Below are 14,362 nucleotides of genomic sequence, written 5' to 3'. Positions count from 1 at the left end.
TATTTTTGGTTTCACATTGGTCGTCGGAACAAAGCCATAAGTTCCCTGACCAGTAAAACTGAACGTTTGTTTTTTATGCATTCGGAGAAAATAAGTGACATTTTGATTTCACTTGGTTATTATTGAAAGTTGAACACTCTAAGAACGAAATGTAAAGGTTATCTGGAGGTTTTTGAATAACTTCCTTAAAACTTTCACTGAACGTCTCAATATGACTTTAAATAACACTGCTAGTTTATTTTTTAATAACTTTTTACTCCAATCACAAATACAGTTAGGACACATGGACATTCATTTGTTTAGGCATTAATTATGCAAACAGTTTTTTGCAGCAAAGAATAGCCTCTCCATTCTCATCCAATACAAGTGGCTGCAGCTGCTTATGTTGCCAATAAAGTTGTGAAAGGTTAAGGTCCAGAGGCCAGGGATTAAGGGCCAGCGCCCTGGTCACAGTGGGGTGATGGCCCTGAGGAGTGGATACCACTAAATATACCCCCTCAGTGGCTAGTTTTTTACAATCACTTTGGCACTAATTTCGGAACCTTGATGTCATTTTTCAAAACTCTAGACACAAAACTCACAACCAATGATCAAAATGCAAATTTTTCAAAACTCTAACACTTTTACCAATTGCTTGGATACAATACAAATAAAGCTAAGATCATTTGTTCATTGAACTAAAATCACCGGTTCAAAATGACACAACTTAACATCAAAGTATTACAATTTCAAAACGCAATTCACACATTACATCTGAGATGACTGTCTATTCATTTCATTACAATGATCTAACTATCAATTAATACAACTGCTCAAAATGATAAGTAACTGTTGCATTACTCTTAATGCATAGTTTTATGGAAACTGACGAACAATATTCCATGTTTAGATCATGAAAGTTTCAGGATAACGAGATCCATTGACACCAATTACCGTGGAACATGAACCAAATGGATTACATTATCTATGGATGTAATATTTCATCATCGTTCTATATCAGACACTGTTTCTATGGTCCCATGTACCACCTTTCTAGACCATGTTTTCAGATTTGACATTACTGTACACTCACCGGCCACTTTATTAGGTACACCTATCTAGTACTGGGTAGGACCCCCTGTTGCCTCCACAACAGCCTGAATTATTCACGGTGTTGTACGTTAAGAGATGCCCTTCTGCACACCACTGTTTGAAACAGCTGTTATTTGAGCACTTGTGGCCTTTCTGTTAGCTTGAATGATTCTGGACATTATCCTCTGACCTCTCTCATTAACAAGGTGTTTTTGCCCACAGACCTGCCGCTCACTTAATGTGTTTTGTTTATCGCACCATTCTCTGTCAACTCTTGAGAATGTAGTGCATTAAAATCCCAGGAAGGCAGCTGTTTCTGAGATGCTGGAATCACCATGTGTGGCATCAACAATCATACCACGGTCAACGTTGCTTAGATTACGCATCTTGCCCGTTCTAATGTTTGGTCAAACAACAACTAAAGCTCTCTACTCTACATACTCTATATATTGRGTTGCAGGCAGCCACATGATTCGCTGTTCGAATGTAACCTTCCTTGATGGGCTAAATCAGGTTTGTAGAGCTGATGGAATGACCTATGTCATTGTGTGGGATAATGTCAGGTTCCACCATGCTCAAATGGTACAAGAATGGTTTCAGGCCCATCCACAATTTACCACCCTGTACTTACCCCCATACTCTCCTTTCCTAAAACCCGATTGAGGAATTCTTCTCCAAATGGAGGTGGAAGGTAGATGATAGGCGCCCTCACGAACAAGCCACCCTTCTCCAGGCCATGGATGACCAATGCAATGACATCACGGCAGACCAGTGTCAGGCCTGGATTCGCCATGCCCGAAGATTCTTCCCAAGATGTTTGGCTAATGAAAACATTTGTGATGTGGATGAGAACCTGTAGCCAAATCCACAAGACAGGGTTGATGGAAATATAGAAGTACAGTAATCAACCCTTTGTTTTGCTTTTTACAGTAAGCCGGATGAGGAATACTGCAGTTGATGTTTTACTGTATTTTTTTTCATTTTTTGTAGCAAATTATTTTTGCTTTGATTCAAAGAAACCTATGAGTGATTTTATTGTATTTCATCAATAAATTTCAGATTTTGTTCAATGATTCAACTGTGTCTCTAGTATTCTCTATTCTAGTCCTTTTACAGTGATGTATTTACGTGTAGTAGCATAATGAAACATGTATCACATATTTTGTACTACAATATTTAATGATTGAACAAACAACTACACAGTGAAACTATCGGTATCTTGTGTGTGGGTGATCTAAATGAATGTTTCTATGGTATTTCATGATAAATTCGTGTTTTGAACCAATTATTCTACAAGTGCAAGGTTTCTTTAAAGATATGAATGCACAATGCAATGTTTTGAAAATTGGACAGCCTGTGTTACAAGTGATGACCGTTTTGAGTTTTGTGTCTAGAGTTTTGAAAAATGACCACAAGGTTCTGAAATTAGTGCCAAAGCGATTGTAAAAAACTGTATGTCCGCTATAGTCATTTATAAAATAGACCTGAGACACATCAGATGTACAGGGTTGTCGGGTTGAACGCCACGGTAGTTGTAGTACGGCATCTCTGCTCTTTTCTGGGGTCAGTGTGTGTGATTACTGCTATGAAGGGTTAGTTGCTGTCCAAGTTGTTCTCTCTCTCTCTCTCTCTCTCTCTCTTCTGGTGTGTGTGTGTGGTGTGTGTGTGTGTGTGTGTGTGTGTGTGTGTGTGTGTGTGTGTGTGTGTGTGTGTGTGTGTGTGTGTGTGTGTGTGTGTGTGTGTGTGTGTGTGTGTGTGTGTGTGTGTGTGTGTGTGTGTGTGTGTGTGTGTGTGTGTGAACACCTCTAATAAGGAAATATGGGTTATTTGATGCATTGCTCTCAATTGGGCTCCCGAGTGGTGCAAATTAAGATTTTCATAAAAATCCTACAGTTGATTCTGAGTTACATAGACCAAACGCCATGTTTGAGAAGCCTAAATGCCATTTTGAGAAGCCTAAATGCCATGTTTGAGAAGCCTAAATGCCATGTTTGAGAGCCTAAATGCCATGTTTGAGTAGCCTAAATGCCATGAAGCCTAAATGCCATGAAGCCTAAATGCCATGAAGCCTAAATGCCATGTTTGAGAAGCCTAAATACCATGTTGATGTCACCAACATCTTCTCTCTCCATCTTGAAGAGCAACACCTTTGTGTCAGATTCCTGGGCCCCCTCAGCCTCTGGTTCCTGTCCCCTTCACCCTTCACCCTTCACTCTTCCCAGGCCAAGGAGCAGGGGTTCATTCCTTCCGGACACTCTTTCACCGATCCTCCTTCCTTCCCATCATTCCCTCCAAGAACCCAGATCCCAGGTCCCATTCCCAGCCAACGTTCCTTCCCTCTGGTTTTATGCTGTAGAAGGCCGCTCCCCTCTTGTCCAGGCCCCATTCCCTTCCCCTCTGCTAGTCCTTGGTTTTCAGAGGCCAATTCCCCTTCCCCTCTGCTAGTCCTGGCTTCAGAGGGCCCGCCGTTCCCCATCCCCTCTGCTAGTCCTGGCTTCAGAGGCCCCATTTCCTTCCCCTCTGCTAGTCCTTGCTTCAGAGGCCCCATTTCCTTCCCCTCTGCTAGTCCTGGCTTCAGAGGCCCCATTTCCTTCCCCTCTGCTAGTCCTGGCTTCAGAGGCCCCATTCCCTTCCCCTCTGCTAGTCCTGGCTTCAGAGGCCCCATTCCCTTCCCCTCTGCTAGTCCTGGCTTCAGAGACCCATTTCCTTCCCCCTCTGCTAGTCCTGGCTTCAGAGGCCCCATTCCCTTCCCCTCTGGTCTCCAGACCTGGCTTTATAGAGCCAGGCAAGACCCTGCTTATCTCCCTCTGCAGAATGACAGCCCACCAGACAAACCAGGTGAGGTAACCTGGCTCTGCGCTCACCCCCCTCCCCCACACACACTTCCTTGTGCCCTGAGCCAATCAAAAGTTCTGTTTATATCCTGCCCCCCAAACTGATATTGGATAAAATAGTGGAGTGGTGGGAATTAGATGTGGTAGAAAAATGTTGTGGTTAATATCCGTACAACTTTGAAGTAGTTACTTAGTTAAACATCCATGAAAGGCCTACATGTCCATTGCCCATGGTGATACTGTGAGGAAGATTGATAACTATACACACAAGTTGCTTGATGAATGCATTATTTTGATGTCATATTTTAACATGTAGTCATGTCAACAGAATCCATGGAAACGAAGCACACCTGTCACAATCCCATCACTGATAAAACGTTTTAAAACATGAAAGGGGGTTAAATAGTGGATTAATGAGGATGAATCAAGTGAATTACTATGTCCAGTGTCAAAACTCAGATTTACTTGACATAAAGTCATACTCTGCTATTGACATTAATTAGGTTGACTTCAATAAACAAATAAATGTGAAGAAAATCTATTTCCAAGCCTGATGTGTAGGTAGACCTATTACATGTATTGGCAGGTGACACGTGCAAAATGTTCCATCATGAGAACCGGTCCGATTTCGAAAATGGGAAAGAATTTGAGGCATTTATGGAGCTCGCTGCTCGTAACAGCACAAGGTCCTGAAATAATTCCGTCAGCTACACCCTCACTAGGACACACTGTTGTGTGTGTGTGTGTGTGGGGGGGGGGGGGGGGGGGGGGTCCGATATTCGGCAAAATCTGTGCATCACACTGAACAGCGAGCACCTTTCAGCGTAGGTCTATAGCGGAACTGTGGGAGGGGGAGGGGAGCCAGACAAGTTGGATAGATTTTTTTCCTCACTTTTTGGGTACCCCTTGCAGTAGCACATGGAAGAAGGAGGGGTCTGAGCCGGGTGGAAGAATAGTACTTCAGGACAGACAGAATGGGAGGGAAGGGGGCTCGGATTACAGCTTGACTGGGGGTAAGGGGCTGGACTGATATTTGGGAATATACAAAGATTCATTGAAGGCAACGGACACATAAAACTGCAGTGCCTGATCTGACGCGGGCCGGTACTACGTTTCTGCAGGGGTCTGGGTCTGGCTTCCTCATCGTTTTTTGGAAGGTGGTTGAATGTATGGTTCGGCTCTGTAACTTGAAACACAAAAAAAAGAGAGAGAAGTCTCCGTCCGCCAACTTCGTCCCTTCATCTGCTTCTCCCCCAAAGGCACTGCATGTCTAATATTTAGACATGTTCAGCTTTGTGGATTCGAGGACTGTACTGCTACTTGTAGCAACCCAAGTCGTTCTATTAGCCGTTGTCAAATGTCAGGAAGAAGACCGTAAGTGGCAGTTTTTTTTTCTCTAAAAGATTGATTTGAAAGAAAGTGAGTGGAATTTATTGAAATGCTAAATTAACTGAAACAGAATGTCAAATGCAACTTTTGAGAACTTTTATGACTTTGCTTGTGAGGAAAGTTTCGTAAATCCCTGGCAATAAGTCACATATATTTGGGATACTTGTCCATGGTAAATAGGATATTTMTTTTATTTGTAATTGTTATTAATTGTTTTTCTGCTTGAGGCGATGTAGTTGTAGGATCTGTATATTCACGGTTAAGCATGGGGTATGCGCAATTATTCCCATTCCACCGCGCCACGAAAGGTGGATGGATAAAGGAAATGTGTTTTTGGAGCATAATTACTATTTTAACCAATATTCAATATCAGAGATCAATAGAATTTCAATGATTTGCGTAAAAGTGATGGACTCAATCTTGAGTTACTTACAGTTTTCATTTTGTTGGTCCATGTGCAATAAGGTGATATGAATGAATAAGGTGCTGTCTGATTGTACGCTCTCAGTTCAGTACGAGAGTGATTGCAAAAACAGAAAAGTTGTACGGAAATTCCACTATATGCCACATATATCGAGCGGTGAACTCTGACGAGTTATCCCCCACCCCGTCTCCTCTCACGAGTTGCGCTGCTGCTGGACCGGACACCTGCGGGTACTTTGGAGACATTCCAAAAGCGCTTTGACACAGATTATTTTTTTTAATTTGACACCAACTTCGTTCATTTTGAAACGAAGCAAAGGTGCTCAGGCTGAAAGGCCTTTGGGTGAAAACGCGTTAACATTCCTTTGCTCTCAGGGAGCACCAAGGCGAATCCAGGCGTGTTGAAGCGGAATCCTTTGCTCTCAGGGAGCACCAAGGCGAATCCAGGCGTGTTGAAGCGGAATGGTGGACTATAGCGAATATCTTTCTATGCCAAAACCTGCGAATTATTATATGAATATCCCAACCAGCCTCATCATAAAATACCCATACCCGTACACAAGGCCCTGATATTCTGAAATCGTGATTCTATGCCACTTGAAACCCCACTTGAATCCCTCCCTATAACATTGGCCACATTGACGAAGCGATATTGGGACTTGTCTGGCTTTGCAATAAATTCAATCGATTAAATGTAACAATTTGAAATTATGATTTCATCCCTAAAAACTGTRTCGGCTATTTATGGGGGCAGTTGAGAGTGTATGATGGTGGACGGAGGCCAGGAATGATGGTCCATCCATATGATTTTAGTGTTTCCATCTGGTTCCTAGATTAACGCCTCGATCAGACCGACTGGGCCAGGCATAAATACTCTGTAATACGTTCTGCTGTTTTTTTWATTTTTTTATTATSTAAAACAATTTTTTTACTAGATATGTCTGCAACAAAAGTTCGACATTCACATTTTACTACTATTTCTGTCAAGTCTACGGATACAATTTGATGCATACATTGGATAAATCCAAAATACACAATCGGTGTGATCTAGCAGCCCAACCTCACATTCAATTCGCGCATATATATGTACAAAATGTATTTCAGCAGATTTTGATCGAGGCATAACCCAGTCAGCGGCAGTGACCTTAAGAGGGAGAACGAACGATAGTCTGGAATGAGGACTACTGGAAAACAATAGTATTAAAGAGAGAGAAGGTTTGTTAGTATTTTTCAGCTAAGGCACATTGTTTCATGCGTAAGAGCTCAGACGAAATAAGGCAACAAAATGACAATAGTAGAGTAGCAGAGAGGAGAGGGGGAAAGGGGGATACCTAGTCAGTTGTACAACTGAATGCATTCAACTGAAATGTGTCTTCTGCATTTAACCCAACCCCTCTGAATCAGAGAGGATATGGTAGGGGTTTGAAAAATATAAGAAAGAGAAAAGGAAGGGGGATAGAGAGAGAGGGAGAGAGAGAGAGAGGAGAGAGAGGGGGAGAGAGAGGGAGGGAGAGAGGAGAGAAGGGAGAGAGAGAGAGGGGGAGGAGGGGGGGGGGAGGGAGAGAGGGGGGGGGAAGAGAGAGCTACTGGAGGAAATAAACGTCTGACTTGGACGTGCTAGGAAGTCCTAAAGAGGTCAGAGCGGCTAGAGTCCGCAAGACTAACAGGCTCAAATGGGAGCAGTAGCTCCAAGTACCTGGTTTGGCATCAAGTCACTGCAAGGTGGAGGTGGTCAAACCTCTACCTTCACCTCTCAGTCCCTGGCCATGGAATGATAGGCCTATGTGGAGAGAGCTGAGCGGAGTGAGGAGGGACATCAATGGTGGGTTGCACACTGTTCCCTATTTAGTGGTCAAACGTAGTGCAGGAAATAGTCAATAGGGTGTTGGGCCCTGGTCAAAAGTAGTACCCTAAATAAGGACTAGAATGCTATTTGAGACGCAGACCTACCTATATCCCCATGCCATGAAGGATAGGCATATGGAGGGTTGGATGGCTATGGAGGTATTCTATACTCCACCAGCAAGTTCCAATGAACTAATTCAGCTGGAAAGCACAGTTAAAACGAAAAACTCCACCCCAAAAACAATATTTTGGTATTTGATTCATTAGTCCATTGTTGATACAGTCCCAAAATGATGCTAAACATTTTGGGACTGTATCAACAATGGACTAATGAAACGAATACCAAAATATATATTTATTTGTGTTGAATTCCTTTAACTCCAATATCCTCCTCTGCCACACACCCGTATTCACTTTAACATGGTCCATCCTCCATTTCTCTCTTCCCAGGGGAAACAGTTGCCTGTAGCCAACACATGAAGAGTGCAGCACAGATTAGGCCAATCCGAATGTTTTCAATAAAGGACCGTAGTTTATTATTACCACTTGTTCCATGCATTCATTAAGGCCAACTATTATAAATTAGAACAGAATAGAACAGACTAGAATATAATAGATACTTTATTGAAATGTTTTTCTACAGATATTGAACATTTTGATTAATCAGAGCTTCAATAGGCCTTACATTTGAGCCTGTGATGCACAATTGAGGAGATAGGCCCATATTAATTGACCTCTTAGAAAACAATATCATGTAGGCCAACAGGTATGTGAATGAAAGCTGTCCTTTCTCCATTCCTTGACGTGTTTGAACTGGCATCTGACGAGGCAGTTATGGCTTCCAGATGGGTGTTAAAAGGGCCCTGTGTTTTGTTTGTACAAGGCAGTAGCTTGTGAATTGCCCTCTCTGTCCCTTTAAGAAATAGCCTCATTCATGGCCTACTCAGGTCCATTGGGTTACCAAGAGCTGACCAGGCCCCACGCCTTTAAAGGTAAAAAATATCTACTCTACATACAGTACACTCCATACCTAATGGAATGGCCTGATTGGCCTCAAAGAGGGTTCTACATGGAACCATAAAGGGTTCTACTGTACCTGCAACCAAAAAGGGTTCTCCTGTGGGGACAGGCAAAGAACCCTTTTGGAACCCTTTTTTCTGAGTGTAGGTGAGAACGTTGTCACTCGTCGCTTCAGGTGAGAACATCATTTCCGCCTATAACTTTTACATGAGGGAATGAAATTGGGTGTTTCATTTGCAGTAGCCTAGGCCTGTGTTTTCGATGTCTTAGTCTGTGTAGGATATTATCAGTTATATTTACCTTAAATAGTAAATTAGAGGGGAGAGGTTCAGGCGCGAGACATGGTCCACTGATCCAAAATGATTGAGACACTTCCCAGGACGTTCTTGAAGAAAGATGTCACAGCAGGGAAGTGGAGCACTCCAGCTGTTTTGTGAGTTGGTGCTGCCCCTTAGTGGTTGATGATGGACCTATAGGTGAATGTGTCTTTGTGCCTTTGAATCAACTGATGTTTTTAAAAGTGATGACGTTGACCTGGAACATGGTGGTTCTACAAACAAGTAAAGGTGCAAATTGTTTTAAATAATGGATTTTCTTTGTTTTTGGTCTTGCTCAGTCTGTTGTCTGTTATACATGCTGTTGTGTAATGTAAAGCCACTAACTCTATTTCTTCAACTGCATTGTTTGTTAAGAGCTTGTAAGTAAGCATTTCACGGTAAGGTGACAAATACAATTTGATTAAGTTAACTCACATTTTATCCCTAGGTGCTTGGGTGATTGATGAGTGATGCATTATTGTCTCTCTTCCTACCACACACACACACGCACACGCACACGCACACACACACACCACACACACAGCACACACACACACACACACACACACACACACACAACACACACACACACACACACACACACACACACACACACACACACACACACACACACACACACACACACACACACACCACACACACAACACACACACACACTCACAGGAGACCTAGCAGCTGTATGCAGGACGGACAGAGCTATAGTGACAAGGACGTATGGAAACCAGAGCCGTGTCGTATTTGTGTGTGCGACACGGGAACTGTCCTGTGTGATGAAATAATCTGCGAGGAGATTAAAGACTGCCCCAAACCCGAGATCCCATTCGGAGAGTGTTGCCCCATCTGCGTGCGGGACGGGGAAGCTCCCCCAAGTGGTCGTAATTTATTTATTTATTTATCACACATAAATAAATTACTGTCTGTCTGTGGAATTCATATTGTTACTTTTGGGAGAAAAACAGCATAAGAAATAAGACGGCATCTTCTAAGGATGGCTATTACTGTAGACCTGTACCTCGACCTGTTGCTATGACTTAGAATGTCATCATCTGACCATATATAATGTAATTGATGTTGGCCCTATATAATGTCATCATTTGGCCCTATATGCTGTTCTTGTCCTAAAAACAAATGAAGAAAAAAAAACTATAATAACAAAATCAGAATGACACTTCTGTATGATTTATTTCAAAGATTCAATGTTATTTTTTCACAGTTGGTTCAGCTCACCTTAGGCCTCATCTTGTTTGGATATTACTTCAGCGAGACTACCATCCCCAGTATCACGAAGACATGTGGGAGTCATTACAGAAATACCTCACTTTAACAGACATGGCCTAGTATACTGACTACTGCTGCAGACTCTCTCTCCACGCAGAATCCAGCTAATATGATTTGACAGAGAGAGGAGGAGTGAGAGAGGCAGTGAGAGAGCAATATGGTCTATGAAAGGTGGTTAGAGGGAGAGAAATCAGAGGAGAGAGGGGAGGGGGGAGAGACAAAAGAGGGGAAAGAGAGGTGAGAGGAGAGAGAGAGAGAAGTGAGAGAAAGGAGAGAGAAATGAGAGAGGAGAGAGAGGAGAAGAGAGAGAGAGAAGTGAGAGGGTCTATGGTAGGTGGAGCAGGGCTATAACCCTCTGGGAAAACAATAGCATTAATTCTGCTGCATCTAGAGACTGGCAGGGTTCACATCCTGGGTTAATATCCTAACAATAAGGGGCCTGTTGTGAGATGGAATTGAAAAGAGATGTGGCCATAATTTGCATTCGTCTCAGCTCTTTTGATCTGAACTGAGCATTCAAAGTTTTGTCATCAAATGCATTTGAAGAGCATCTTTGAAATCAGAAGTGTCGTCTGAAGAAAAATGCAATTTTATACAAGCTTTATTATGCTTTAAACATGATACATAATGATTGATGCTTTATTTTACTTGATACAATATGATATTAAGGGCTTTGAGTCATTCATTTTAATATCAACAGACTTAAAGGCAAGTTAACTTCTACTATTACCTTTCCAACTGTACTGTATTTAAGTACTGTATTTTTGACATACTGTAAACATTTACTGCAGAAAGATGCTAACATTAGCCATGTAACTTATGGCTAAGTCACTTATGTCAAGGTAACTTATGTCAAGGTAACCTAGGGCTAAGTCACTTATGTCAAGGTAACTTATGGCTAAGTAACTTATGTCAATGTAACGTATGGCTAAGTCACTTATGGCAAGGTAACTTATGGCTAAGTCACTTATGGCTAAGTAACTTATGGCAAGGTAACCTATGTCAAGATAACTTATGGCTAAGTAACTTATGGCTAGTTAACTTATGGCAAGGAAACTACACTTTATTATTATCTTGCTCTATATTACTCATTCCTTCGACCCACCCTCCCTCCCTCCCTTCCTCCCTTCTTCCCTCCCTTCTTCCCTCCCTCCCTCCCTCTCTCCCACCCTCCCTCCCTCCCTCCCCCCTGCTTTGCTTCTGTCCCCTGCTTTTACCTCCTGAGATGGTGCTTCAACCAACACGTTGTCTGAATCCTCATGGGTTCTTTGGTTCTATGGGTATCTACACTGTGATTTGGTGGTGGTCTGCCAACGCTATTCCATTCCTCTGTGACCCAAATGGCACCCAGATCCCTATATAGTGCACTACTTTTGACCGGAGCCCTATGGGAATAGGGTACCATTTGGGATGCACACTTATAATTCAATAGTTGAGGTTATGAAACAATACTGGTTCCCTGTAGTCTGTCTGTCTGACTGGCAGTGAGGGAGGACAGGCCTAGTGGGTTATGTCTCCAGCATTATTTTAACATCCATCTCTCTATCTCTCTCTCCTTTCATCCCCCTCTTCCTTCGTAACAACAGGGGCCCCGGGAGCTAAGGTGAGACAATGTTTGGTTTTGTGTGTGTGTGTGCGTGTGCGCTGTCTCTTATACACATCTAGATGTGTATAAGAGACAGGTGTGTGTGTGTGTGTGTGTGTGTGTGTGTGTGTGTGTGTGTGTGTGTGAGGGTGATGAGGGCGACTAATACCAAAGCTGGACTCACCTCTGTGTTTTGATAGATGATGGTGATACTTTGATGTGCGCAGAAGACAGACAGTTAATAACATTGTCTTCTCCAGCCTCATACACAGAAGCAGTAGTGGTGGGAAAAGTACCCAATTGTCATACTTGAGTAAAAGTAAAGATACCTTAACAGAAAATGACTCAAGTAAACGTGAGTCATCCAGTATAATACTACTTGAGTAAAAGTCTTAAAGTATTTGGTTTTAAATATACTTAAATATCAAAAGTAAATGTAATTGCTAAAATATACTTAAGTGTCAAAAGTAACAGTAAAAGTATAAATCATTTCAAATTCCTTATATTAGGCAAACCAGAAGGTACAATTTTCTTGTTTTTTTATTAACGGATAGCCAGGAGCACACTCCAACACTCAGACATCATTTACAAATGAAGCGTTTGTGTTTATTGAGTCTGCCAGATCAGAGGCAGTAGGGATGACCAGGGATGCTCTCTTGATAAGTGTGTGAATTGGACCATTTTCCTGTCCTGCTAAGCATTCAAAATGTAACGAGTACTTTTGGGTGTCAGGGAAAATGTATGCCGGAAAAAGTACATAATTTTCTTTAGGAATGTAATGAAGTAAAAGTAAAAGTTGTCAAAAATATAAATAGTAAATTAAAGTACAGATACCCCCCTAAAATTAAGTAGTGCTTTAAAGTATTTTTACTTAATTACTTTACACCACTGAGAAGCACATGCATGTCTATTTTGAGTAGGCCTGGCATCCACACTTAATATCACGGAATATCTGTTTTGCTATGTTTCAGTTAGTGAAGAAACAGAGCAATATTCAGTTTGGATTCCAAGCTAAGAATGTTTTTTGTGATCTTTTTCGTAACTCTTTTGTTGACTAGAGCTTTGTGTTGTCATCCATAGGAATGACTTGCTCCTAGCTCGTACCAGTGCACCATAGGAATGACTTGCTTGCAGCTCGTACCAGTGCTCTATAGGAATGACTTGCTTGCAGCTCGTACCAGTGCTCCATAGAGGATAGAAAAAAGGGTAGATGACAGGAATGAAAGAAGGTATTATCACTTTTCCATTCCTGAAGAATCACTCATATTGTTGTTTCTTGTCTTTCTTTCACAACAGGGTCAGAAGGGGGAACCAGGAGATATCACAGATGTAAGTCTGATCTCTGAAAACACTTTACCAGCGCTGCTGTCTGAAGTCTTAATAGCAGGTCTTCATTTCATTTGCAGGCAGCCCCTCTGTGTCTCTCTTTTCCCACCTATTTAATGGTTGAGGAAATCAGTTGCGTCAGTACATTAGGCCTACGTGGATTATTAGTATTAGTATTTTGTGTCTGCCTGTATTACTAGAGGCATGCGCCATGAGTGTGCAGTATTAGTGCCAAGGTGAGAATACACTATAAATGACCATGGCTGATGATTGCATAATTCTCCCTGCTCTGAAAGTGGATTGTTCTGGTAATTACACAGTAACAGAGGTCAGGTCCAGGAATGCTTTTCAGTCTATTAATGATAATGAAAACAATCAGAAACATTTGTTCAGCACCTTTCATGCAATACATGGTGTTTATCAAATTAACTCCGAAAACGGTAAGTGGTCTATGTAATTAGGCCAGGGTACGCTAAACCCACAGTCTGTTAGGCTTGGTTAGGGCTGGCCCGTATTTCGGTCATAGTTAATAGTCAGGCTTGGTTAGGGCTGGCCCATATTTCGGTCATAGTTAATAGTCAGGCTTGGTTTGGGCTGGACCATATTTTGGTCATGGTTAATAGTCAGGCTTGGTTAGGGTTAGCAACGCATTTCACTGCACCTATGTGACAATAAAACACTATTATAATTTTCAGTTTATTAGGCCTGGCCATATCAGGGCTAGCCCACTCAGAAGGCAGAAAGCCAAACACAACAAATCTATCTGTCCTTTATTCCCTCTTAGAAACATGATTAATGACTCAGAGTTTCTCTCTGTCTCTGTCTCTGTCTCTGTCTCTCTCTCTCTCTCTCTCTCTCTCTCTCTCTCTCTCTCTCTCTCTCTCTCTCTCTCTCTCTCTCTCTCTCTCTCTCTCTCTCTCTCTCTCTCTCTCTCTCTCTCTCTCTCCTGTTTCTGTCTCTCTTTCTCTGTTCTGTCTCTCTCTCTTTCTCTCTCTCTCTCCTCTCTCTTCTCTCTCTCTCTCTCTCTCTGTTTCTGTCTCTCTTTCTCTGTTTCTCTCTCTCTCTCTCTCTCTCCCCTCTCTCTCTCTCTCTCTCTCTCTCTCTCTCTCTCTCTCTCTCTCTCTCCTCTCTCGTCTCTCTCTCTCTCCTCTATCTCTCTCTCTCTCCTTCTCTCTCTCTCATCTCTCTCTTCTCCTCTCTCTCTCTCCCTCTTTCTCGTTCTGTTCTGCTCTGTCTCTGTTTCTGTATCCTCT

General features: G+C 42.3%; 1 long non-coding RNA gene across 1 annotated transcript; it reads left to right on the top strand.

The window, feature by feature from the left end:
• Positions 1–4,950: 4,950 nt before the first annotated feature.
• LOC112072795 (uncharacterized) lies at positions 4,951–13,132 on the top strand. The gene is made up of 4 exons (XR_011476335.1): positions 4,951–5,283; positions 9,587–9,792; positions 11,785–11,801; positions 13,080–13,132. It is a non-coding gene; the product is annotated as an uncharacterized lncRNA (long non-coding RNA).
• Positions 13,133–14,362: the final 1,230 nt, after the last annotated feature.

Source organism: Salvelinus sp. IW2-2015, unplaced genomic scaffold (assembly GCF_002910315.2).
Source record: "Salvelinus sp. IW2-2015 unplaced genomic scaffold, ASM291031v2 Un_scaffold2042, whole genome shotgun sequence".
Classification (NCBI taxonomy): domain Eukaryota; kingdom Metazoa; phylum Chordata; class Actinopteri; order Salmoniformes; family Salmonidae; genus Salvelinus; species Salvelinus sp. IW2-2015.
This window is presented reverse-complemented; position numbering and strand designations above follow the sequence as displayed.